The sequence below is a fragment of the Schistocerca gregaria genome, chromosome 4 (assembly GCF_023897955.1).
Source record: "Schistocerca gregaria isolate iqSchGreg1 chromosome 4, iqSchGreg1.2, whole genome shotgun sequence".
NCBI classification, from domain to species: Eukaryota; Metazoa; Arthropoda; class Insecta; order Orthoptera; family Acrididae; genus Schistocerca; species Schistocerca gregaria.
In genome coordinates, this window is record NC_064923.1 from 290,566,418 (window position 1) to 290,592,283 (window position 25,866).

Sequence of the window (25,866 nt, forward strand, 5' to 3'; positions counted from 1 at the left end):
CTCAGTTACTTCTCAAGTTATTAAACTTGACATTATTTACTGTTTAACCTGCACCCCCTGTATTTTTGTTAATATGACTGTAAGCTCACCGGACCAGATATTAGCCATCCTTTTAATAAAACCACAAAAAATGGCTGCTCATTACGGGACTGAACTTCTGAGGTCATCAGTCCCCTACAACTTAGAACTACTTACACCTAACTAACCTAAGGACACCACACACATCCATGCCTGAAGCAAGATTCGAACCTGCGACCGTAGCGGTCGCGCAGTTCTAAACTGTAGCGTCTAGAACCGCTCGGTCACTCCGGCCGCCAATAAAACAACGTACTGGTGATTTTGAAGCGCTATAGATAATGTAGAACGAGTATCAGGCGGTGGTGAGACCCTCCATCGCTGACGTAAGTGAAGTGTACGTGATAGTCGATTGTATGGAATCTGTGCGTAAAGGGTTGACATTGTGACGTGCCAGAATGGGAGAATGGGGTTGTCGTCTGCGTGCTCATGACTAAGTCATGAATATGGCTGTCCGTCTGGTGGCGTTTCAACACAGACGGCTCAACGTGTCTATAAGGAATGGTGTACTATCCACATGCACGTAGCACGGAGTAAGAGTGCTGGTTCTCAAGACACGGGAACGTAGACGAGTGTCACGCGTTGTTAAAGACAGGCGACTTAAAACCATACAAGACTTGTTGCTGTCAGTGAATGCAGATCTATGTCAACCAGGTTTTGGGAGAACATTATAAACGGACTGCATTCAGTGGAGTCGGGTATCTCGCAAAAGGCCTTTGCTCACAGCATCACAATAAGATGTACATCTTCAGTGGGTCAAATAACGCTTAAAGCTGCACAGTAATTGACTGGGAACCTGTGGCCTCCACCGACAAGTCACAGTTTTTCCTAACTCAAATTATGCAAGAAGTCGAATGCACCGACTGCCCAATAAAAAGTTTAAAGGGCGATATGTAAAAGGCGTAGTTCAGGCCGGACGTCGTTTTGCGATGTTTTGGGGCTCGTTTTTGTAATACGACCCACTCATTCACTTTACCGTGAAAACGAACTTCGATATTTAATTTAACAATCTCGGTGGACCGAGCGAGGTGGCGCAGTGATTATGACACTGGACTCGCATGGACCCGCGTCAGCCGTCCTGATTTAGGTTTTCTGTGATTGCCCTAAATCGCTTCAGGCAAATGCCGAGATGGTTTCTTTGAAAGAGTACAGCCGGTTTTCTTCCCCATCCTTCTCTAATCCGATGGCACCGATGACCTCGCTGATTGATCCCCTCCCCCAAATCAAGCAAAGAACCAACCTATCTCGGCAAACAAGTGTTGCCCAACCTTATACATCTGCATGGTGAGTATGCTGCGGACAGTCCTGTTTTCCAAGACAACAACAGCTGTGTTCACAGTGACGCATGCATATGTTTCTGGCTTGACCATCAGAACATGTCACATCTCGACTTGTTTCCGATCTTAATCCCGCATAATAGGTTGGGACTGTTTGGAACAGCGATTGAATCGCAGGAATCAGTATCCCCGTAGTCCGGTATCTCTACGGTATCTAGTCATCTGTAAGTGGCTTCAGCTGAATATGATGTATACGAAGAAGTTTGTATACTCTTTCCTCACCAAACGGATGGCAATGTATACGGTACAGGCGATGTTATACCGTATCAGCGTGATGTCTCCCTTGGGTGGCAAATTTTCTGCGGTGAGCGTTTCACCAGAACTGACATCGTGTACCTTAGTGGTACGCTGACGGAAAATCTGAATTGTGTGTCCTAGCTTCAGCGAAAGACTATGCTGACAGCATTGACCACTATGGAAGTATCATATCTCCGCCTAGCCACCCAGATTTGGGCTTACCATGCTTTCCCTAAATTACTTCCTACGAATGCAGGCTCCCTCTTTTCCTTTTCTTCAACTTAAGTTTATATATGTATGTATAAGGCAAGGCCTTTACTGATTGACCCATTATTTCCCAGCCCAAAAAAAGAATAGAAACTTGCAATTGGGAGATGGTACTCATCTTATACTTTTGGCATTGTTTCAGAAGGGATACTTCGTAATTCCACCCCTTAGGGGTTGAAATAGGGATTGAAAGATTTTTTGAAAATATGTTGCTATTAACTCGGTTAAGTGAAAATTGGGATCTGACTCCTCGGTTACAAATGAAAAAAGACAGATTTCAGTGTTTTTAGGAATCCAGTCCCTGCCGGGCGAAATAGGTAATGAAAATTTTCATGTAAATATTTCGTTATGAAAGCATTTTTAAAGCTAAATCTATGAAAATTCGTAATTGGCTTCTCGGTTAGAAATGAAAAAAATGTGCGTGTTTCGAAAATGCAACACATTGGGGAGTGAAATGGGGCGACAGTTATTCACTGCCTTGTCATCTCACAGCCCAAATTACTATTATAAACACAAACTTGAAATTTGGAGAGGGTGTGTATCTTATTCTGTAGGCATTGTTTAAGAAGGGATTGCTCGAAATTCCACTTCTAAGTGGGTGTAATAGGGATGAAAGCTTTTTGAAAATATGTCGCTAGTGAGGCGGTTTTGGAGCTATAAGAACTAAATTTGCTATTTCGTCTCTCACTCAGAAATAAGAAAAAAAACGTGTTACAACATTTTTGGAAATTCAGCCACTAAGGGGGTGAAATAGGGGATGAAAATTTTTAAGAAAATATTTAGTTATATTAAACAAATTAAAGCTAAATCAAGGAACCTGGTAGATATATGTTAAGACATGAAACTTTCTGTGAAAATATCACCACAAGAACGCAAAAGGTATGATTAACAGAAATCTTGGATTCCAGCTGCCAGAATCGCGTTTTGGTCAGAAGTTATTTGAAAAAAAAAAACAACATTTTTCTGTGGCCTTAATTAGCTTGAAAAGCTTAGAAGGTGTTGCAATTTGTGAATAAATAAAAAGTTGATTAAAGAAAAAAATCTATGCAGACTATACAGTCTACGTGAGCGAAGCAGCGGCTAAGCTAGTTCTATATAAGTTCGACCTCGATGAGACACGGAGTATAATTTTTCTTTCGATTTTCATGTAGATAAGTAAAGTGTTAGGTGTTTAGTGCCGCATAAGAATAAGTAATGGGTTGACAAAATCAATAGGAAACTGTCTGATGATGCTTATTATTACCTGACTTTCTTCTAACTTCAACTGTGTCCTCACAATATGACAAATTTCAACGAAATCGATCCACTCCATGCCAACGAACCAACGGTGGATATGCCATGCTGCATTCGTTCCTTAGACTGCCTGAAACATTTATGTACATCGCTTTCGGTGAAGCTGCAGTGGAGTTTCCCGTCTTTGCTTTGCAGTGAAGCACAAGAACACGCCTCTAGTAATTTGTTCGTCTGCTGCCATTGGGTTGATGGAGTTTGATGAAACTACTAATACCACAAGGCAAATAATAACGTGAGCGACCAGTCAGTATACGTTACCTCACAATGTTATCGTTAATAGAAAGCAGTCAGTGGGAAGTGGAAGCTTTGAGCCTTATCGTGGAGCATAGTCGGATATGTCAGTTCGTAAGATATGTGTACGGAACGTAATGTGAACCAGCCACAAAAGATAATTTACTGAGCTGCAGAAAATAAGCCTGCTCTTCGCTCCTCGCCGAAATTATTTCATTGAGAAGAGTTGGAAATTTCCATCGCAGTGACTGTCACCATTACCAACGAAACATATCGAATGCCCTCTAGACTGTCGCTGAGAGAAGAAGTAAAGACGGCACCTATCTTCGGCGTTACACCGTTTCTATTTCCAGCCCTTAAAAATAAGCAACCATATTTGTTGTGAGGGGACGAAAAACACAAGTGCATTAGCATGGCTGAGCCTCATGCCAGAACGAAAAACGTCTGCTGATGCACGGAACTTTTTTTCTTTCATCTCCCGCATCAGCTCTCTCACGAAGCTGCTCATTTGTTTGTAGAAACAACGCGCTGTCTGTCACAAGAAACAGTTTCTGTTTGGGATGTTTGTCTTACGCTCGTGGTAACGGGTTACAGAGGCTTATAAGCGGCGGCTTTCCTGCTAGACTGTAACTGTTACGTGTAATACGAGAATGTATCAAATACAAGGGCTAGATGTGGTAAACACTATCTCAAAGGTACATAAGTTAGAACAAGCGGTGTGAAATTGTCCACAGGTTTATCGGTACAGAAGTCAGCTTTCTGCCACGCGTAATGAAGTATCACTCCATACTGTAGATATCTGCTGATAGTTATAAGGGGGCAGCCAGATTGAAACTAGATAGACTAGGCCTATATAACGAGCATGGCACGAACGTCAGTAACGCAAGGAAGATTGTAAGGCTGTCATATCATTTTGGTGTTTGTATGTTACCGATCTACACGTCAGAGAGAGAGAGAGAGAGCAAGTTACGTTACTGTTATCCAATCTTTGGTCTTGTGGTGGGACAATATTTGTCTCTGCACAATCTGATACATTCTTAGTTGAAGTGTGGTAGGTGATGGTCGACCGCTGTGGCCGAGCAGTTCTAGGCGCTTCAGTCCGGAACCACGCGACTGCTACGATCGCAGGTTCGAATCCTGCCTCGGGCATGGATGTGTGTGATGTCCTTAGGTTAGTTACGTTTAAGTAGTTCTAAGTTCTATGGGACTGATGACCTCAGATGTTAAGTCCCACAGTGCTCAGAGCCATTTGAACCATTTTTTTTTGATAGGTGATGGACGTATTCTGCAGTGCTGTGTTGACTTGTGATTGTATCTGTTAGATGAAGAAAGATTGATTGTGAAGGTCAAGGATGATTAAGAAGTATATATTAGAAGGCGAAGAGAATATAAATTTTGAATAATATTATTATTTCCTGAAGAGAAGAAGCTTGAGGTAAGATTGCGGTACTGGGCAGCTATGAGGGCTATTCGGAAAGTAAGGAACGATAGGTCGCGAAATGGAAACTACAGTGAAAAAACAACTTTTATTTGCCACGGTTAGCTACATCTTCCAGTTACTTCTCTACACAGTCGCCGCTCAGACTTAGACATCTGTCGTAGCGTTGTACCAACTTTTCAATTCCCTCATTATAGAAGACAGTCATCAGTGCTTTTCGACAATTTTCTAGTCTGGACTGCAGCTCGTTCTCTGTGTCAAAACATTGTCTTCACAGCCAGCGGTTCATTTGAGCAGAGATGAACCTCAGTAGTAGCCAATTACGGGCTGTATTGTTGGTGATCAAGCACTTCCCATCGAAAACGTTGCAGGACCATCTTCATTGCCCCTGCAGAGTGCGACCGAGAATTGTCATGTAGAACGAACCGCATGACAGTTATGTTATGTGGATTGCATAGCTTCAGGAGAAATCTTTCCCCAGGCCCTCATACTTGGCGAGAGACTAATTTCTAGCCATCTTTACGTTCTCACTGTGAGCTCAGAACTGAAAAAAGAGACAGGATGTGATCGACGGGCGTACTAGACACAGTGCCCGACGGATCTGTGCAAAGCTTCATCAGATTTTCACTGTATTTTCCATTTCGCGACCGATCGTTCCTTACTTTCCGAATAACCCTCGTAGTTTGTCAGAATGATTATTGTCAGTTAGTCAGCTTGTAAATTTGCTCAAAGCTGAGAGGAAGACCACTCCACTTCCGTGAGTCATGCATTAACATAGTAATTGATTAAGCTGTTTGATTCTCTGTTAACATTGTACCCTCTTTCGATCATTGCCCACTTTGTTAAATATAGTATTGTTCGGACTATGTTATATGTGAAGATCAGGCAAGTTTCACTCTGTCTTTTTTAATACATACTTCGTCCTAAAATCGTTGTCTTTGAATATCATTTCGTAGGAATAGTTACTCTCCCATCCCATTGTTTATCATAACGCTTTGTCAATCTTACAGTTTGAATACAGTTTGGAAATATTATTTAGAAATAGAAATTTAGCTTAGCCGCTGCCGGCTTTCGATTTGCTGTTTTCGAGAAATCTGCATCAATGTTGTCAAGATGCGAGGTAAGTGAACATTTTTATTACAGCCAGATAATTGTTTTACTTCAGTTGCGCCTTTAATATGAGACAAGTTGGATTGAGATCAGCTACACTTCAGTTCAAATTAGGTTCTGTTTAGTCAAAGGCTAGCATACGAGTTTAAGCTGGATAACAGTTTGTGGGGACATAGTTTTGGTAATTTTTATATGGTGGGAGGTAACGTTGAGCTAAATCTCATACTGAAACAAATATAGTGTGAAGGTTACAGGATGTGTGTATAGAAGTGTCCTCTATTGGGAACCAGGAAGGAACAGCGTGAACGTTCACCGCTGAGTCATTTGTTTTTTAAGAAGTGCTCGATGTGAGGTAAGCGAGGCTTGGGTGCATCAGACATCCCAATGGACGCCGGGAGAGAGGAACAGTGAGTGTAGTGCGGTTTTTGTCTGCGAAAAGAGTGTTAGGAAATGAAATTCATGCCCGAGTGTCTGCTATATATGGCGAACGCAGTATGTCACCTGCGCATGTGTTCGCACCGAGTAAACGATTTAGAGAAGGTCAGGTGTCACTGGAAGACAGCAGTCGGTAAGGAAAGGCTCACAGTTTCATTACACCTTCTGTCATTGCTGCAGTGGACGCTGCTGTCAGGAAAGACCGGCACAAACGGTGGAAGACATTCGGCTCACGTTGGGCGTCAGTCACAGTACCGTTCATGCCATCATCACAAAATCTGTACGCAGAGGGTTACACAAAGCCTACCTGTAAAACAGGAGCAGAAGTTAAACAAAGTGTCGACATCACTGCAGCTCCTGGAACGGTACTCTGGTGCAGAAGCAGAAGATCGCTTCCTGTCCCGCATTGTTGCGCGAGAGGAAACACGGTGCCATCATTTTGAGCCGGAGAGCAAGCGTCAGCGCCAACAATGGAAGCACATGGGTTCACTCTAAAAAAAAAGGAAAAAAAAGTCCAATGCGATGCATGCCAGTTCGGGGAAAGTCATAACGACCAAGGGCTGCTGCTCATTGACTTTCCGGAACACGGATCCACAATTAAGGGACAGCGGTACGCGGACACTTTTTAAAAAATGAAGTGCGTCATCAAGTCCGAACGCCCAAGAATGTTGACGGACGGCATCATTCTGCTGCAGGACACTGCCCACGCACATATTACCATGGTTGTTACGACTACGCTGCAGAGGTCTCGCCGGGAAGCCGTTACACATCCGCCATGCAGTATCCATGTCTCCCATGCAGTTTCCATTTTTTTGGTGCCCTGAAGAAAGACATTCGTGGCCATCGATATGTTTCGGACGAAGTGCACGCCTGGCTACAATGATAGATTCGCAGGCAACCGCAAAAATTTTTCTATGAAGACGTTGACGATCTTATCTTAAGTTGGATAAATGTATTAACAGTTTTTGCGGTTACTTTTGAAATAATAAACAGTATACTTCCTTTTTTCCGCCAGTCTCATTTACATTTGACTGATCCTTATAATTTTGAATGACGAGAACGATGATCGTGTAATTCTACATCTACATCGACATCTACATTTATACTCCGCAAGCCATCCAACGGTGTGTGGTGGAGGGCACTTTACGTGCCACTGTCATTACCTCCCTTTCCTGTTCCAGTCGCGTATGGTTCGCGGGAAAAACGATTGCCGCAAAGCTTCCGTGCGCGCTCGTATCTCTCTAATTTTACATTCGTGATCTAAGTAGGGGGAAGCAATATATTCGATACCTCATCCAGAAACGCACCCCCTCGAAACCTAGACAGAAGCTACACCGCGATGAAGAGCGCCTCTCTTGCAGAGTCAGTCACTTGAGTTTGCTAAACATCTACGAAACGCTATCACGCTTACCAAATAACCCTGTGACGAAACGCGCCGCTCTCCTTTGGATCTTCTCTATCTCCTCTGTCAACCCGACCTGGTACGATGAGCAATACTCAAGTATAAGTCGAACGAGTGTTTTGTAGGCCACCTCCTTTGTTGATGGACTACATTTTTCTAAGGACTCGCCCAATGAATCTCAACCTGGCACCCGCCTGACCAACAATTAATTTTATAGGATCATTCCACTTCAAATCGTTCCGTACGCATACTCCCAGATATTTTACAGAAGTAACTGCTAGCAGTGTTTGTTCCGCTATCATATAATCATACAATAAAGAATCCTTCTTTCTATGTATTCGCAATACATTACATTCGTCTATGTTAAGCATTAGTTGCCACTCCCTGCACCAAGTGCCTATCCGCTGCAGATCTTCCTGAATTTCGCTGCAACTTTCTAATGCTGCAACTTCTCTGTATACTACAACATCAACCGCGAAAAGCCGCATGGAACTTCCGACACAATCTACTAGGTCATTTATATACACTCCTGGAAATTGAAATAAGAACACCGTGAATTCATTGTCCCAGGAAGGGGAAACTTTATTGACACATTACTGGGGTCAGATACATCACATGATCACACTGACAAAATCACAGGCACATAGACACAGGCAACAGAGCATGCACAATGTCGGCACTAGTACAGTGTATATCCACCTTTCGCAGCAATGTAGGCTGCTATTCTCCCATGGAGACGATCGTAGAGATGCTGGATGTAGTCCTGTGGAACGGCTTGCCATGCCATTTCCACCTGGCGCCTCAGTTGGACCAGCGTTCGTGCTGGACGTGCAGACCGCGTGAGACGACACTTCATCCAGTCCCAAACATGCTCAATGGGGGACAGATCCGGAGATGTTGCTGGCCAGGGTAGTTGACTTACACCTTCTAGAGCACGTTGGGTGGCACGGGATACATGCGGACGTGCATTGTCCTGTGGGAACAGCAAGTTCCCTTGCCGGTCTAGGAATGGTAGAACGATGGGTTCGATGACAGTTTGGATGTACCGTGCACTATTCAGTGTCCCCTCGACGATCACCAGAGGTGTACGGCCAGTGTAGGAGATCGCTCCCCACACCATGATGCCGGGTGTTGGCCCTGTGTGCCTCGGTCGTATGCAGTCCTGATTGTGGCGCTCACCTGCACGGTGCCAAACACGCATACGACCATCATTGGCACCAAGGCAGAAGCGACTCTCATCGCTGAAGACGACACGTCTCCATTCGTCCCTCCATTCACGCCTGTCGCGACACCACTGGAGGCGGGCTGCACGATGTTGGGGCGTGAGCGGAACACGGCCTAAGGTGTGCGGGACTGTAGCCCAGCTTCATGGAGACGGTTGCGAATGGTCCTCGCCGATACCCCAGGAGCAACAGTGTCCCTAATTTGCTGGGAAGTGGCGGTGCGGTCCCCTACGGCACTGCGTAGGATCCTACGGTCTTGGCGTGAATCCGTGCGTCGCTGCGGTCCGGTCCCAGGTCGTCGGGCACGTGCACCTTCCGCCGACCACTGGCGACAACATCGATGTACTATGGAGACCTCACGCCCCACGTGTTGAGCAACTCGGCGGTACGTCCACCTGGCCTCCCGCATGCCCACTATACGCCCTCGCTCAAAGTCCGTCAACTGCACATACGGTTCACGTCTACGCTGTCGCGGCATGCTACCAGTGTTAAAGACTGCAATGGAGCTCCGTATGCCACGGCAAACTGGCTGACACTGACGGCGGCGGTGCACAAATGCTGCGCAGCTAGCGCCATTCGACGGCCAACACCGCGGTTCCTGGTGTGTCCGCTGTGCCGTGCATGTGACCATGCTTGTACAGCCCTCTCGCAGTGTCCGGAGCAAGTATGGTGGGTCTGACACATCGGTGTCAATGTGTTCTTTTTTCCATTTCCAGGAGTGTATATTGTGAAAAGCAATGGTCCCATAACACTCCCCTGACGCACGCCATAGGTTACTTTAACGTCTGTAGACGTCTCTCCATTGAGAAAAACATTCTGTGTTCCGTTTGCTAAAAACTCTTCAATCCAACCACACAGCTGGTCTGATATTCCATAGGTGTTACTTTGTTTATCAGGCGACAGTGCGGGACAGTCAGGTTGTAACAGATAGGAACATGATTGAACGAAGTCTTTTTATGTTAACCTTAACTTTACACTGTATCATGAAGTATACATAAAGTGGTTATACATATTTGAAAGCGTTTGGTGCTGTGAGTTTCTTTCTTGCTCATATAAAAGTATAGCTAATATTTCGTCTAGTGAGCTTACGCTGCGTTTCTTCATAAACCGAATATTGCCATTGCATGGCGTAATAAGAAGGAATCATGTTGGATACCAGAACTCACCGCTAATATCTTTTCCAACAAAATACAGGGTGACTCTTACAGAGAAAACAACAGCAACCAGCCACATTTTACAATGCTATTTATTTCTAAAATAGCGCTGTTACCGGTTTCGAACCGAGACGTTCATCTACAGACGGCTAGTTCACGTCACGATACATTTTACATGTTTTGCTTCATTAGAATCATTTGTTATATCACCTAAAATCGTTGAGAGCCACAATTACAATTAAAAAGACATTGTCTCACACTTTGTTTTGTTTGTTGGACACCACCACTCCATGGAAATTCCGTCATTTGGGAAAACAAAAAGTGAAAGCTGATGTAAAATGTATTGCAACGTGAACTAGCTGTCTGGAGATAAACCTTTTGGTTCTAAACCGGTTACTTAAATAAATAAATAGCATTTAAAAAGTGTCTGGTTGCTATTGGCTTCTCTGTAAGAGCCAACCTGCGTCTTGTACACAGCCACGGGCTGAGAATGTCAGTTTTCGACAAAACAGCATCTTTCCCAGCATTGTATAGGGTCACTGGCTTCCGCACACTGCTTTGGATGGTGTTTTATTTCTGCATATTGTGGTCAAGAATCGTGTCTTCCATTGCTACGGATCGGAGCACGAAGTCCATTATGTCTCTTTTTTTAAAACTGCCAAGTATTGTTCAGAAATTATTCCAGTAAAATGTGCTTCACAACTTCTTCCGAGATATTTGTGGTGTCAGATGTTTTGTATATCAACAAGCGCTTATCAAAAATAGAGAAAGCTTATGGATAACGTCAGAAAACTGAGGAGGATTTACAGGACATGTTGAATGAAATGGTCTGCAGTATTCAGAGTGAACCAAACATTCCGAAGTAATGTAAGTGAAATGAGATTTGGGACCACGTAATAGACGAACTGAAGAAATTCTGCAACAGTGGAAGCAAAATAACACACGACGGGCGAAGCAAAGCGAACAGGCAAAGAGAGCATTATTCGCTGAAACAAAAGTCTAATAATACAAAATAAAATATGAGGTAGAAATTTCTGAGAACGTAAGTTTAGAGCTCAGAATTCTGTGTAAGTGAATCTCTGGCTGTCGTAAAGCTGATAAAGAAGAGGATCGAAACGTTTGAATTGTGCTGTTACAGAAGGTTTCCGAAAATTAAGAGGAATGGCTGGACATGCGGAGATTCTCCTTAGTGTGGGAAAAGAAAGGAACTTGTATGGTAAAGACTAACAACAAGAAGGGACAGGTTAACAAGACATGCGTTAAGACTTCGGGAAGTACCCTCCATGGTAGGGGAGACTGACGTACCTTGGAATTTTTTTCAGACTCTCTTCTCTAACCAGGTTAATGTATTTTCTTATTCCGTTTTGAAGTGATAGCACTCGTTTTTATGTGTGTTGCAGTCCTTTCCTGAAATTAGAAAAATTACTCCGGAAAATTAAGGTTTCTCCAAATTTTAAAAACTGTTCTGGACTACTACATGGTAGGTACCTAGGAACAGTTATTATATTCGGATTTAAAAATGGTGCAATCGAGGAAATCTTGCCAATCTACTCTGCTACACACCAATAACTAGGAAGTGAGATCAGATTTTAAAAAAAGTATTATGAGAAACCAGTTACAGGTTAAAGCAATTTGAAACACGAGCTTTTTGCAACAGTCACAAATTTCCAGCCTCGAGACAAAGTAAAATTGTTAAGACATTAAAGAAATTCAGTTCATTTGCAAATATCACGGGTTCCATGGTAGGAGACCGTCTTCCGTTTCAAGGTACAAGACGATGGTCGACCGACGAAGTATGATTTAACTACCCACATACTATTTACCAATTTTAAAAATATACAGAATTTACTGTAACTTTTTTTCTTTTCCGGTTAGTCGTATGATTTTCCGTCCGGATTTCCCCATGTAGCTTGGCAGTAACTTTTTATTTCGGCTGGCCGCCTTACGGCGGCTGTGCAGGTACAGTTGGATAGTTGGGCTGCCACGTCAAGGCCTTCCAACGTGAATGATTTTCTTGTAGAGTTTGCTCCCCTAGGAAAGCCGGCTACTCTACGCCTCAAGAGCCCTCCCTGCCCTATGTTGTGGGACACACTTCGTCCTGTCCGATTTGGGTGGCACTGCTTGTACCTACGCTTCTGTCGGCATATCCCTTGACTTCATCGAAGCAAGAGAACCCTCACGCCCCGTTAAGGCGGTGTCCCCTAGGAGGGACAAATCAAGATTACTACTACATTTTTGGCGATATACTCCGCAAGGTAAAAGATGCATTGAAAGACCTGCAAAACGATGGAAGGACCAGGTGTAGCTGCAACAGGTTGAGGGAAAGCCTGACGCATGACGGAAGAAGAAGACAGAATTTACTTACCATAATACTCTGTACCTGGAGAATTAAAAAAATTATCGAAACAAATTTCACATACAGGGTGAGTTAAAAAAGACTCTACAGTTTGGAATGATATAAAAATTTATTGATGTAACTTACAGAGTCAGTAGACGTGTCTTTCGGTACAAACAACCTCAAGTTTCATTCACGTTGTGGATTCAGTATCTCATTCTGCCACCAGGAGTGCCAGCATAGTGCACAGTTAAAATGGCTTCTTTCACTGGTGCAGAGCATGCTTGCTTGGTGTTTTGTTTCATCAACGACTTCCTTCTCTGGGGTTTCATTAAAGATCGTGTGTATGTTTCTCCCTTACGAAACAGTCTAGTCGACCTTAAAAATCAAATCTACGCTGCCGTTGCAAAAGTTACGCCCGATTTGGTGCAACCCCTAATGTGAGAAGAAATTGGTTACCTGTGGGATTTTTGCATCACATCGAACCAAAAAGACACTTGACACTTTCATGTGTTAACGTTGTATGCTACAAAATAACACATCTATCGATTCTGCAAGTTATCTCAATAAATTTCTATATCATTCCAAACTCGTAAAAACCTTTTTGACTCACCCTGTATTATACAGCTCTTAGATAAGTAGAAGTCCTATGTTTTACAAACGCACAAAACACAACCACATGTCTCACAAAAAACATACAGTTGAAAAATATCGGAAATTGTTTATGGCGGTTTCTACTGAGCATTCCTTCATGTAATTCTAAACTAAGTATGTGCACAGAAACACAAAGAAACATCTTGTATTTCTAGGTACACTATTCTCCAGGTACAACACTCCCCAGTATTAGAGGGAGCAGTACGGGGTAAAATTTAAGGGAGAATCGAGATTGAAATATGTCGGACCAATAACAGAGGACTGGTTTATTTGCTACTCTGACGTGAAGAATTAACCGCATAAACTATTCGCCAACCGGTTTGTCGAGGACGTTACCTAGCTGCATTCCCATTGGTTATTTGAACGTTCATACCGTGCACTATCTTCAGGCTTTCATCTGTGGTGCAATGGGTGAATTTCAAGATATGTAATACGATATTTCAATTACACTGGCAATTTTTTAACTGATGCAAATGCGGGCGTAGTCGAATTATGGAATTTTGCCAAATAGTACGAACTTCAGTTGGCGGTAGACCGTAAAAAGCGTACAGTTTACTGACTTCAAGGCGTTTCACTATATCCATTTGACGTAAACGTGGATAATGGCTTAGAAAGAAAACTATTCTGCAGGTCAGGTGCCAATGCAAGGAAAACTAATCCACGAGTCACACTAATAACTTTTTCGACGGAAAGCTGTTGACATCCTAATACTCTTGCCGCTATAGCTACTCTGCTTCAATAACGGTGCACTTGGAGTACGAACGCACTCGACGCTCGATGATCAAAGCGAGGGAGTGGAATGGAGGACGGACGTTGTGAAACAGGTCGGGCCAATTCACGCCACTAAAATCCTGCCCACGTATCCAGCTGCCTGCCGTCGGTCCTACCGTACGGCATGGGCTTTCCGTTTATAGACTCAGCGTGCACTGTGCCTGTTTATCAGTGACACAATCAAAGTCACTGTCTGCATATAAATTCCGTTATAGCTGTCAGAATGTAACGGAAAATAAAATAATCATGCCAGAAGTTAATGATATGACCAGTATTTCTCAAATGACCGTGGTTATCAGAATCATTCACCTTCGTCTTAAATAGTACAGAAAGCCCTGATATAGTTTTCTTCGTGCAATTATTTCCTATTTAAAGTCATGTGCATGACAGTAATTGGGAAAGAACTACTTACACCTGGAGGCAATGCATTTTTTTGGTGTCGTCCTTTGTACTGAGAGAAATGAATAACTTCTGGAAAAGCGATTAAAAATTTTAGCCGGAGAACTTTTTCGCAACATTTCTTCTAGACTAACAATAGCATACGTACTAAACGTACCTTGTCAAAATTTTACAGAAGAGGATCAGCTGAACTGCGAAATAACGAATCAAGTCTTGAGCACATTACGAGGGAGCGGGTTGTTGCGATGTGTACTCAGGCATCCCACTGATACGCCGGAAAGCCGAATGGGATCGGACGGGTCTAGTTTAGCAGGGGATGCGACCCGTCAGCTTTGACCAATGACGTCAGAATTGGCCAGAGATCATGTATTACAAAGATGAAAGAGCTGAGAAGAATGTTCAGAAACAAAGGAATGCAAAAGAGAAGAACTGTATTTCACATATTTAAGGGCCAGAAGTATTTCCACGTTAACGATATCGCGTGTTTGAAAAGCAAAGAATAAATCACGTTACATGTATGTCAGTTGTATCTCGAAGCTCTTTAGAACTGTATTGCTTAAGTGCAGTACAGGATACAAGTTCAGCGTACGTCGATTTCTTAGTTTCAACTAGCATTTCTGTCCTGTTGTTCACTTGAACTATGTATCCCCTGTTTCACTAAACCATAAATGAAACACCGGATACAAATTAAAAGCTCACTCAAAGTGTGTTGCTTAAATACAGTACGGAATACGAGTTTGTCGGAAGTCGATTTCTTCGTTTTCACTAGCATTACTGTCCTGTTCTTCACTTGAACGATGTATCCTCCGCTTCAGTAAACCGTAAGTGGAACACGGGATACAAATTGTAGATGTGTTGTTTATTTCGTCTCCGCTATTACTAACAGTCTTTTCTTACGTACATATCAGTACTGCTGATGACCGAAGAACCTACGTATGTAATATATGTACACCAGACTTCCGTTGACCTCTACATATGTGCACTGGTAACGAAAAGGTGGAAGTAGAAGTAAGTTACATTTGCAAGCTGTACCACAACTGAACTACACGGAGACAAGAAGACGACACATTTAGAATTTGTATCCCGTACTTCACTATGGGTACAGTTTCCTTGTTGCCTTGGACGCTAATAGTGTCCCATTCTTTACTTGGGCTATATAGCTATAGGCAACATTTGTATCTTGGTCGCCAATTGACATATATAGTGTCGGTGTGAAGGCGAAGTGAAGGACGTGATACAAATTTCAGTTGTGTCAGGGGTTTCGCCTGTGATATAGCAAGTACACATTCGAAAATGTCGTACTGATACTAGTGCTGGGAAACGAAAGAAGATCGACAGCTGAGAAATTTCTATTACATACTTCACAACACGAAAATACACATATTGCTGGAATAAAACAGTGAAATATGTCAAAATAGTGAAATACAGTGAAAGAAGCAAATGGAAAAGTGAATTTACCACACGGAAATATCGAGGAATAACCGAAGCTCGCCTAGACAGACAGTGACTAAAATTACATACCCACAGACAGACAAATACATTCCTATAAACGAAAATAAGACAGTATAAATGGTTCTACAATAACAAACTAATACTCCAAATTACCTCAATAGCATTGCGAATAATTTTAATGTACAATGATAGCGCTTATCCGGAACACAGAACTGTTTTATTATCTATGCCTCGAAGTGAATACATTACTATCTCTGACTAATGTATGACGTCATTGGTCAAAGCCGACGGGTTGTATCCCCTTTTTCACTAGACCCGTACATTCTTGCTGCGACATCTTTTCATAAAGCGTTATTGGTTTATTTGCCGCGCCTAATCTGGGTGAAATCTCAAACTTTCGCCTTCGTCAGGAACAGGTGACTGTCGTGATTGCTGCTGTGGTGACCATATACGTCTTGTGATTGTTTGGCTGTATGACGTAATGACGACGTGCGCCGACCAGTCACAAGCCTTAAATGGACTTTAAATGGCATCACGACAACGGCCACGACAGTCACTTGTTCCTGAGGAACACAATGGATGATTAGATTAGATTAGATTAGATTAATACTTGTTCCATAGATCATGAATACGACACTTCGTAATGATGTGGAACGTGTCAGGTTAATAAAAGATGTCTGTACAAGAAATTACATTACACAAAATATTGCATGACACTAATGATTAAGTTTTTTTTTTTTTTTTTTTTTTCTTACTTTATATCTAAAAATTCAGCCAATGAGTAGAAGGAGTTGTCATCTAGAAATTCTTTTAATTTATTTTTAAATGTTAGTTGGCTATCTGTCAGGCTTTTGATGCTGTTTGGTAGGTGCCCAAAGACTTTTGTGGCAGCATAATTTACCCCTTTCTGTGCCAAAGTCAGATTTAACCCTGCATAGTGAAGATCATCCTTTCTCCTGGTGTTATAGGTATGCACACTGCTATTACTTTTGAATTGGGTTGGATTATTATCAACAAATTTCATAAGGGAATATATATACTGTGAGGTTACTGTGAGGATCCCTAGATCCTTAAATAGATGTCTGCAGGATGACCGTGGGTGGGCTCCAGCAATTATTCTGATTACACGTTTTTGTGCAATGAATACTTTTCTACTCAACGATGAATTACCCCAGAATATGATGCCATACGAAAGCAGTGAATGAAAGTAGGCATAGTAAGCTAATTTACTGAGATTCTTATCACCAAAATTTGCAATAACCCTAATAGCATACGTAGCTGAACTCAGACGTTTCAGCAGACCATCAATGTGTTGCTTCCAGTTTAACCTCTCATCAATGGACACACCTAAAAATTTTGAAAATTCTACCTTAGCTACAGACTTCTGTTCAAATTCTATATTTATTACTGGAGTTTTGCCATTTACTGTACGGAACTGTATATACTGTGTTTTATCAAAATTTAAAGAGAGTCCGTTTGCTGAGAACCACTTAATAATTTTGTGAAAAACATCATTTACAATTACATCACTTAGTTCTTGGTTTTTGGATGTTATTACTATACTTGTATCATCAGCAAAAAGAACTAACTTTGCATCTTCATCAATGTGGAATGGTAAGTCATTAATGTATATCAAGAACAGTAAAGGACCTACAGTTTGAGATTTTATCCAGTTTTGACTCGGGAAGTAAACTTAGAAAGATTCATACCAGAGATACCGACTGTTCTGTTATTTTAATTTATCAAAAGACAATACGTTCCTTTTGTACACACTATTCTCAACTGTTCGCGATAATGTCAGAAACTTAATGATGGCCAAAAAGCCAACGTCGTCCTCATAGAATCAATACTGAAATTTTATTATACTCGACTGATATAGAACCAAGTCCCTATTCTTATAGTGTGTCTCCGAAGATAGGCTTGTGGTACAATACCAGTCCGATACAGAAAAATTTTAAACGCAATCGCCGGCCGTGGAGGCCGAGCGGTTCTAGACGCTACAGTCTGGAACTGCACGACCGCTACGGTCGCAGGTTCGAATCCTGCCTCGGGCATGGATGTTTGTGATGTCTTTAGGTTAGTTAGGTATAAGTAGTTCTAAGTTCTAGGGGACTGATGACCTCAGAAGTTAAGTCCCCTGGTGCTCAGAGTCATTTGAACCATTTTTTAAACGCAATCCTATTTACCGGGTATAGAATTTTTTATTATCATGTAGGTCCTGAGAATAAATTTCTAACTTTTACTAACAAACGAGAGTCACAATGGTGTTGAAGTATGTTTTAACTGAAACAGGTAGTTTCTGAGTATCGTACCGCGTCATAATGCAAAAACAAACCACCGGAGAAACAGACATTTCGGTCACGGTTACAGTGGCCTATACGTTGGCTTCTCCATTATAGTTTTTTAATCTTACGGCACGATAAAAAATATTCAGAAAACTTTTACGTCGACTGACTCTGGCCGTGGGAGCCTACGCAATTATATATTTTAACTGTTTCCATTCAATTACTGTTCCTTAATAAAAAAAATTGAATGTGATAACATTTTTATCGTATTCCACAACACCAATCCAATTCGGTAGATGTTGAGCACTATCTCAAACACAGAAACACTTCCACATCAACCGTGATATATCACGTTTTACTTGATTTACTTGGTATTGTCTCAGACGTTTTCTGTTCATACCAACAACATTTTTATAATACTTTCTGTACGCTGGATAGATTCATATACGGCAGGCTTGACGTAGAGGAACATCATCGTGTACCCTCAATTGTTATAAAGGCATTCTTGGTGGAATGCAACAATTTCATGGAAAATTCGAAATATCACCTTACATATTTATACCCGGGCCACTGAAACACGCGCGCCCGGTTACCCGGGTTCGATTCCCGGCGGGGTCGAGGATTTTCTCTGCCTCGTGATCACTGGGTGTTGTGTGATGTCCTTAGGTTAGTTAGGTTTAAGTAGTTCTAAGTTCTCGGGGACTGATACCCATAGATGTTAAGTCCCATAGTGCTCAGAGCCATTTGAACCACTGAAACACGTCATTTCATGGTCATTCCACAGGTGCAGAAAAGTTGCCAATATGACTGACAAACAAACGTGGAATGCTAGATGCTCTGTATTTTGAACCAATTAAAGCACAGCAACGACAGACGGTTCAGGCGTTGATGGTAAACGTATCGGTTTCTGTGTAAATGTTGTGTGTTAATGAGCTGCTGTCTGCTTCTGCATAGGTTTTACCGCTTGAGTACAGTTTCTGTTTATTAAAGAGTGGCACCAAAACGACATCGTTAACCAAGTGACAATCCGTTACGTCGTGGAGCGCCTTTAAGTAGTCAGGCTTTGGTGTGCTACGAAGGACGCGTGAGTTTTACGAGTAAGAAAAATGATTTTTTTTTCACTAGAATGCGTCTTTTGCTGCTGATGAAGTATTACAAGGTACCTCGAAAACTCTAGGGCTCAGACAATGAACTGTTACAAGGAAAGAGATGCTACTTCAAACCTTGCAATATAGTGTAGTAAACCGTGTGAAACATAGCCCCTGTGGAGAAAACAATGTATTTTTAAGTACACCTGGAAAGAAAAAAAAAAGCAGCAACGTCCAGTTACAGATCTTGATTCGTTCCAAATCGATGGAGGGAATGGGGAAACGTCAATTCAAATGATGTTAAAAAGGATGGACTTCCCCTTTAAAAGGTTAGTCGGACGAAAATTGTTGCTCGAAAAAGAAGCTCACCTCATTTCTTACATGAAATTGTAGGAAACGATATAATTCATTTATATGGTTAGATGAAACTTAGGGAATCGCAGGACGAGCAGCTGCTAAATGCTGGACAGATGATACTCCGAAAAGCGGTGGTCATCAGCCAACGGGAAGAAGACCTCGATAATTGTGGCTCATGCAGGTTCTTCAACCGGTTTTGTGCTTGAAGGACTTTTAGTTTTTCGACCGAGAAAAACTTGTGACCACTATTAAGACATGAACACCCACGACTTTTGCAGAGGTTTAAAAATTTGTTGCTGCAGTTTAGTGTTTCGACAGTGTTTGTAATGTATAGCGTTACCTCTCAAACAACCAGTAACTGTATTGAAACTGTGGCGCAGTGGTTGTAGGCGAGAGATATTGTTGCAGACATGAGCATGACAAAGCTGCTACTATATTCACTTGCAAAACATAATAAGCATTTGACGTCTACCACAGACGGAGTTATGAACGAGAATGAACAGTTAATTAATCATTTCTCTAGATGATGATGATGATGGTGGTGGTTCTGCCACCGATTCCGATAACATTGAAGCGGTACTGGATGGAATCGCGCCGCTGACATCGGAAATTGGTGAGTGTAAATATATACCGAATTAATCCTTTCCCTCTGCAACCGAGTAGGCTAAGCAGCTTTTTCTTTATTTCGTTCTACGATTGTGGATAGCATGCTCTTTGGCATTCTTAGGTTTACATTATTATACGACGTTTTATATGCAGCTATTGCGATAACAATTCGGGATGACATTGTCATTAAGTTCGGGTGTTGTTTATTCCCCTATTTCATGTACTGTACTGTCAAACGCTTTTTCTCCGTCGCTATTCTCTCCATTCTTAGAAAAGCGTGCCTTGTTGTACTTACGTATACGTTATTATGCGACGGCTTATATACTCGTAGCTTACATTTACAAAACATACTTCGGAGCTGTCAGCTGAGGGCGTGTGCGGTGGCAGTTATTGCAACCTCGCAATCACAATATAACCAACTACACGCGCGCTGTCAAGTGACATGTTTCAGTGGCCCCGATACAGTTGATTAGTAGCGTGGCATTTATGGTTACTTAACAGTTTTCCTTTCTTTTCCATCATGTAGCCGGTCCTCAAGGAATTTATCTTTTTGATGGCTAAATGGTTCAAATGGCTCTGAGCACTATGCGACTTAACATCTGTGGTCATCAGTCGCCTAGAACTTAGAACTAATTAAACCTAACTAACCTAAGGACATCACACACATCCATGCCCGAGGCAGGATTGGAACCTGCGACCGTCGCAGTCGCGCGGTTCCGGACTGAGCGCCTAGAACCGTGAGACCACCGCGGCCGGTATCTTTTTGATAACGACATCTCTGTCTGCAACATCGTCAGCTGCTCTCACGTTTTGATAAACACAGACAGAATACACCATCATCCCTCTTCACATTATCGTAATCGGATTTCGCACACCAAAGAAGATGCAGTCAATATTCAAAAATTCGGATCAAGAACTGGTGCCAACATGAACAATTTGTGAGTAAAATTTGGAAATTTGTGGTAAGATATTATGGGACCAAACTGCTGAGTTCGTCGGTCTCCAAGCTTACACACTACTTACTCTAACTTAAACTAACTTGCGCTAAGTACAACACACATACCCATGTCCGAGGGAGGACTCGAACCTCCGACGGGGGGAGCCTTCCGGACCGTGCCAAGACGCCCTAGACCGTGCGGCGAATTTGAGAGTAGCTACCTTCTGTATAGTGAAGCAATTTATTTAATAAATGCAAGTCTTACGATTATGTATATACCATTTAAGTTCAATTGCAGAGCCATATCTCTGACATCGATTTATAGTAGGATTTTGGAACATAAACTGTGTTAGAACATCATGAAATGTCTCTAAGAAAAACAAATAGGACGGATTTAGAAAGCATCTTTCTTGTGAGACACAAGTGGTCCTTTTTTCACACTAAGTTATGAGTGCTATCGACAGGAGCTCTCAAGTTTATTCCATCTTCGTAGACTCAGTCTTTTGTCACAGCGACTTCTAATCCAATTGCGTGCCAATGGAGTATCACCTCATACGTGCGATTGGATTCATGATTTGTTGTCAGAAAGATCCCAGTTCGTAGTAACTGAGGGAGGGTCACCAAGTTAACCGGAGTGATAGTTGGTGTTCCCCAAAGAAATGCTTCAGGCCCTATGCTGTCCCTAATCTACGTATACGATTTAGGAGACAATTTGAGCAGCCCTCTTATACTGTTTGCAGACGATTCGTTCATCAGAAAATTAATACGAATTACAAAATGGTTTAGATAAGATATCCACATGGTGTGCAAGAATAAAAAAATGTTAAGTCCTCCACATGGGCACCAAAAAGTTCTATTAAATTTCCGTTACACTTTAAATCATACAAATGTAACTAGGGATTACAGTTAGAAACAACTTACAATGGAAGTATCACATACAAAATATCGTGGGAAAGGCGAACCAAAGACAAGATATAACAAATATACAACAAATACAAGGATACTGCCTGCGTTACGTTTGTCAGTTCTTTTATGGAATACTGCTGCACAGGTATATGATCCAACCGCATAGGATTGACGCAAGACATCGAAAAAGTTCAAAGAAGGACAGCTCGTTTTCTGTTAGAGAGAGAGGGAGTGCCACAGATACGTCAAGCGATTTGGGTTGGAAATCATTAAAGCAGAGATTTTCTTCATTGCGGCGAGATCTTTTAACCAGGTTTCGGTCATAGGAAGAAGTGATTATCGTAATAAAACAAGAAAAATCAGAGATTACATGGGAAGATTGTGTCAAATTTTCCCAAGAGTTGTTTCGAGAGTGAGTCTGAAAGTGGTTTTACGAACAAACAGGTGTGATCTGCACAGTAGTCATGTAGAGGTACACGTGGAGACGTGGCTGGTTTTCATCCGTCCGAATTATCTTTTCCAGTGGTTCGCGATTGATTTCTTCGAGACCGCCCTTTATTTTCCCCTACGAAGACTGTCTCGCAACTTCCGCCCTCAGTCCTGTACTTCTTTGTGTTACTGCACAATTTAGTGTGACTGACAATCGACAAAGTGCCACGACGCTTCAACAACTGAATTGCTGGCGCAGAATTATCCTACAAATGCTGAAATTTGCTCGCGTAAAGTTTTTTCTTAGTTTTGCCTCAAGTGTGTAACCGTCTTAAAGGTCTATGTTCGATTGTTTGAGGACCAAGCTTCAGTTCCGCATCCGGTCGTAATAGTTCAGACTGCTCGTGGACTTCGGAAAATACGTAAGGGGAGAGCTCACTTTGATCTGCAACTTACTTTAATTGTAATTAAAAATGTCATCTTCACTCTTCATTGACTCACTCCTTCACAATTCTTGGGATAGGAAACACATTCGGTTAAATGATTAAAAATGAAAATATTGCTGTTCTGATGTCATTGAGTCGGGATCGATGGCCTTTGATGTCTGGTCCCTTCAACCCCCACAAACCAGCCAACCACATCATTTAGTGGCATATGCAAATCTCAGAAAGAATGATATCCTTGAGAGGTTAGGCTACAAATTGGTCAAAATAAATATCGGAATGGGGCGGAAATAAGTAGATGTGATATACATGTACAGACAAACAAATGTGGACAATTACAGAGAATTTCGATGATTTACGCAAGAGAACGACCTCCACGCATTGAGCAAGACACTAACGCTTTGGTCCATCTCTGGCCCTTATGCAAGCACTTATTCCTCTTGGCGCTGATTAAGAAAGTTATTGCATGTCCTCCTGAGAAACATCGTGCCAAATCCGGTCCAACTACTTGCTGAAATTTATGGCCAGGCCAGCTTTCCATAAAGGACAACAAAACGGGGGTAGAATATCAAATGGTTCAAATGGCTCTGAGCACTTTGGGGCTTAACATCTATGGTCATCAGTCCCCTAGAACTTAGAACTACTTAAACCTAACTAACCTAAGGGCAACACACAACACCCAGCTATCACGAGGCAGAGAAAATCCCTGACCCCGCCGGGAATCGAACCCGGGAACCCGGGCGCAGGAAGCGAGAACGCTACCGCACGACCACGAGATGCGGGCGGTAGAATACCGTCGACGTGTCACTGTGCTCTAAGGATGCCACGTATGACAGCCAAAGAGGTTCTGCTACGAAATGAAATTACACTCCAGACCATCACTCTTGGTTATGGAGTCGTATGATGGGCGACATTCAGACTGGTATCCCAATGATGCATGGGGTGTCCCCAGACATGTCCTCGCTGGTCATCGAGGTGCATTTCGAAGAGGGAATCGTCACTGAAGACAATTATACTGCAGTCAGTGAAAATCGAGGCCAGAAACGTGTCTGGAAACACCCCGCATAGCGGTGGGATACCTACCTGTCTGTCGCATGTCATATGGCGCGACAACCAAGAGTGATGGTCGAGGGCGTTACATTTCATAGCACGACCCTTCATCCGCGGAACCCTTATAGCATAGCAGTACGTCAACGATATTCTTCGCCTCGTTTTGTTGCATTTAATAGCAAGCCACCCTGGGCTTACGTTACAGCAAGATAATGCTCTCCCGCACACAGCGAGAGTATCTACTGCTTGTCTTTGTGCTTGTGAAACCTTACCTTGTCCAGCGAGGTCGCCGGACCTCTCCCCAATTGAGTACGTTTGGAGCATTAAGGGGCAGGACCCTCCAACAACACCGAGCGAGGTGGTGCAGTGACTAACACACTGGACTTGCTTTATGGAGGACGACGGTTCAATCCAGCGTCCAGCCATCCTGATTTACACTACTGGCCACTAAAATTTGCTACACCACGAAGATGACGTGCTACAGGAAGAAGATGCTGTGATATGCAAATGATTAACTTTTCAGAGCATTCACACAAGGTTGGCGCCGGTGGTGACACCTACAACGTGCTGACATGAGGAAAGTTTCCAATCGATTTCTCATACACAAACAGCAGCTGACTGGCGTTGCCTGGTGAAACGTTGTTGTGATGCCTCGTTTAAGGAGGAAAAATGCGTACCATCATGTTTCCGACTTTGATAAAGGTCGGATTGTAGCCTATTGCGATTGCGGTTTATCGTATCGCGACATTGCTGCTCGCTTTGGTCGAGATCCAATGACTGTTAGCAGAATATGGAATAGGTGGGTTCAGGAGGGTAATACGGAACGCCGTGCTGGATCCCAACGGCCTCGTATCACTAGCAGTCGAGATGACAGGCATCTTACCCACATGGCTGTAACGGATCGTGCAGCCATGAGTCAACAGATGGGGACATTTGCAAGAAAACAACCACCTGCACGAACAGTTCGACGACGTTTGCAGCAAAATGGACTATCAGCTCGGAGACCACGGCTGCGGTTACCCTTGACCCTGCAACACAGGCAGGAGTGCCTGCGATTGTGTACTCAACGACGATGCCAGATGCACGAATGGCAAAACATCATTTTTTCGGATGAATCCAGGTTCTGTTTACAGCATCATGATGGTCGCATTCGTATTTGGTGACATCGCGGTGAACACACATTGGAAGCTTGTATTCGTAGTCGCCATACTGGCGTATCCCCAGGCGTAACGGTGTGAGGTCCCATTGGTTACACCTCTTGTTCACATTGACGGCAGATGTGTTACGACCCGTGGCTCTACCCTTCATTCGATCGCTGCGAAAGCCTATATTTCAGCAGGATAATGTATTACTGCATGTTGCAGGTCCTGTACGGGCCTTACTGGGTACAGAAAATGTTCGACTGATGCCCTGGCCATCACATTCCCCAGATCTCTAACTAATTGGAAACATCTGGTCAATGGTGGCCGAGGAACTGGCTCGTCACAATACGCCAGTCACTACTTTTGATGAACCGTGATATCGTGTTGAAGCTTCATGGGCAGCTGTACCTGTACAAGCCATCCAAGCTCTGTTTGACTCAATGCCCAGGCGTATCAAGGCCGTTATTATGGCCAGAGGTGGTTGTACTGGGTACTGATGTCTCAGGATCTGTGTACCCAAATTGCGTGAAAATATAATCACGCGTCAGTTTTAGTATAATATATTTGCCCAACGAATACCCGTTTATCATCTGCATTTCTTCTTGGTGTAGCAATTTTAATGGCAAGTAGTGCAGTTTTTCGGTGATTTCCCTAAATCGCTCCACGCAAATGCCGGCATGGTTCCTTTCCCGTCCTTCCCTAATCCCTAATCCGATGAGTCCGACGACCTCGGTGTCTGGTCTCCTCCCTCAAACAAAACAACCCCTCCAACCAGCTCGGAATTTAGACAATCTAACGCACCAGCCGGAC

At 42.8% G+C, this 25,866-nt stretch overlaps 1 protein-coding gene across 1 annotated transcript in view; it reads left to right on the forward strand.

Moving 5' to 3' along the window:
* Window positions 1-25,866, forward strand: part of LOC126267691 (A disintegrin and metalloproteinase with thrombospondin motifs adt-2-like) — a 215,507-nt gene that overhangs the window by 87,447 nt on the left and 102,194 nt on the right. The gene's annotated exons all lie outside the window — the stretch shown is intronic.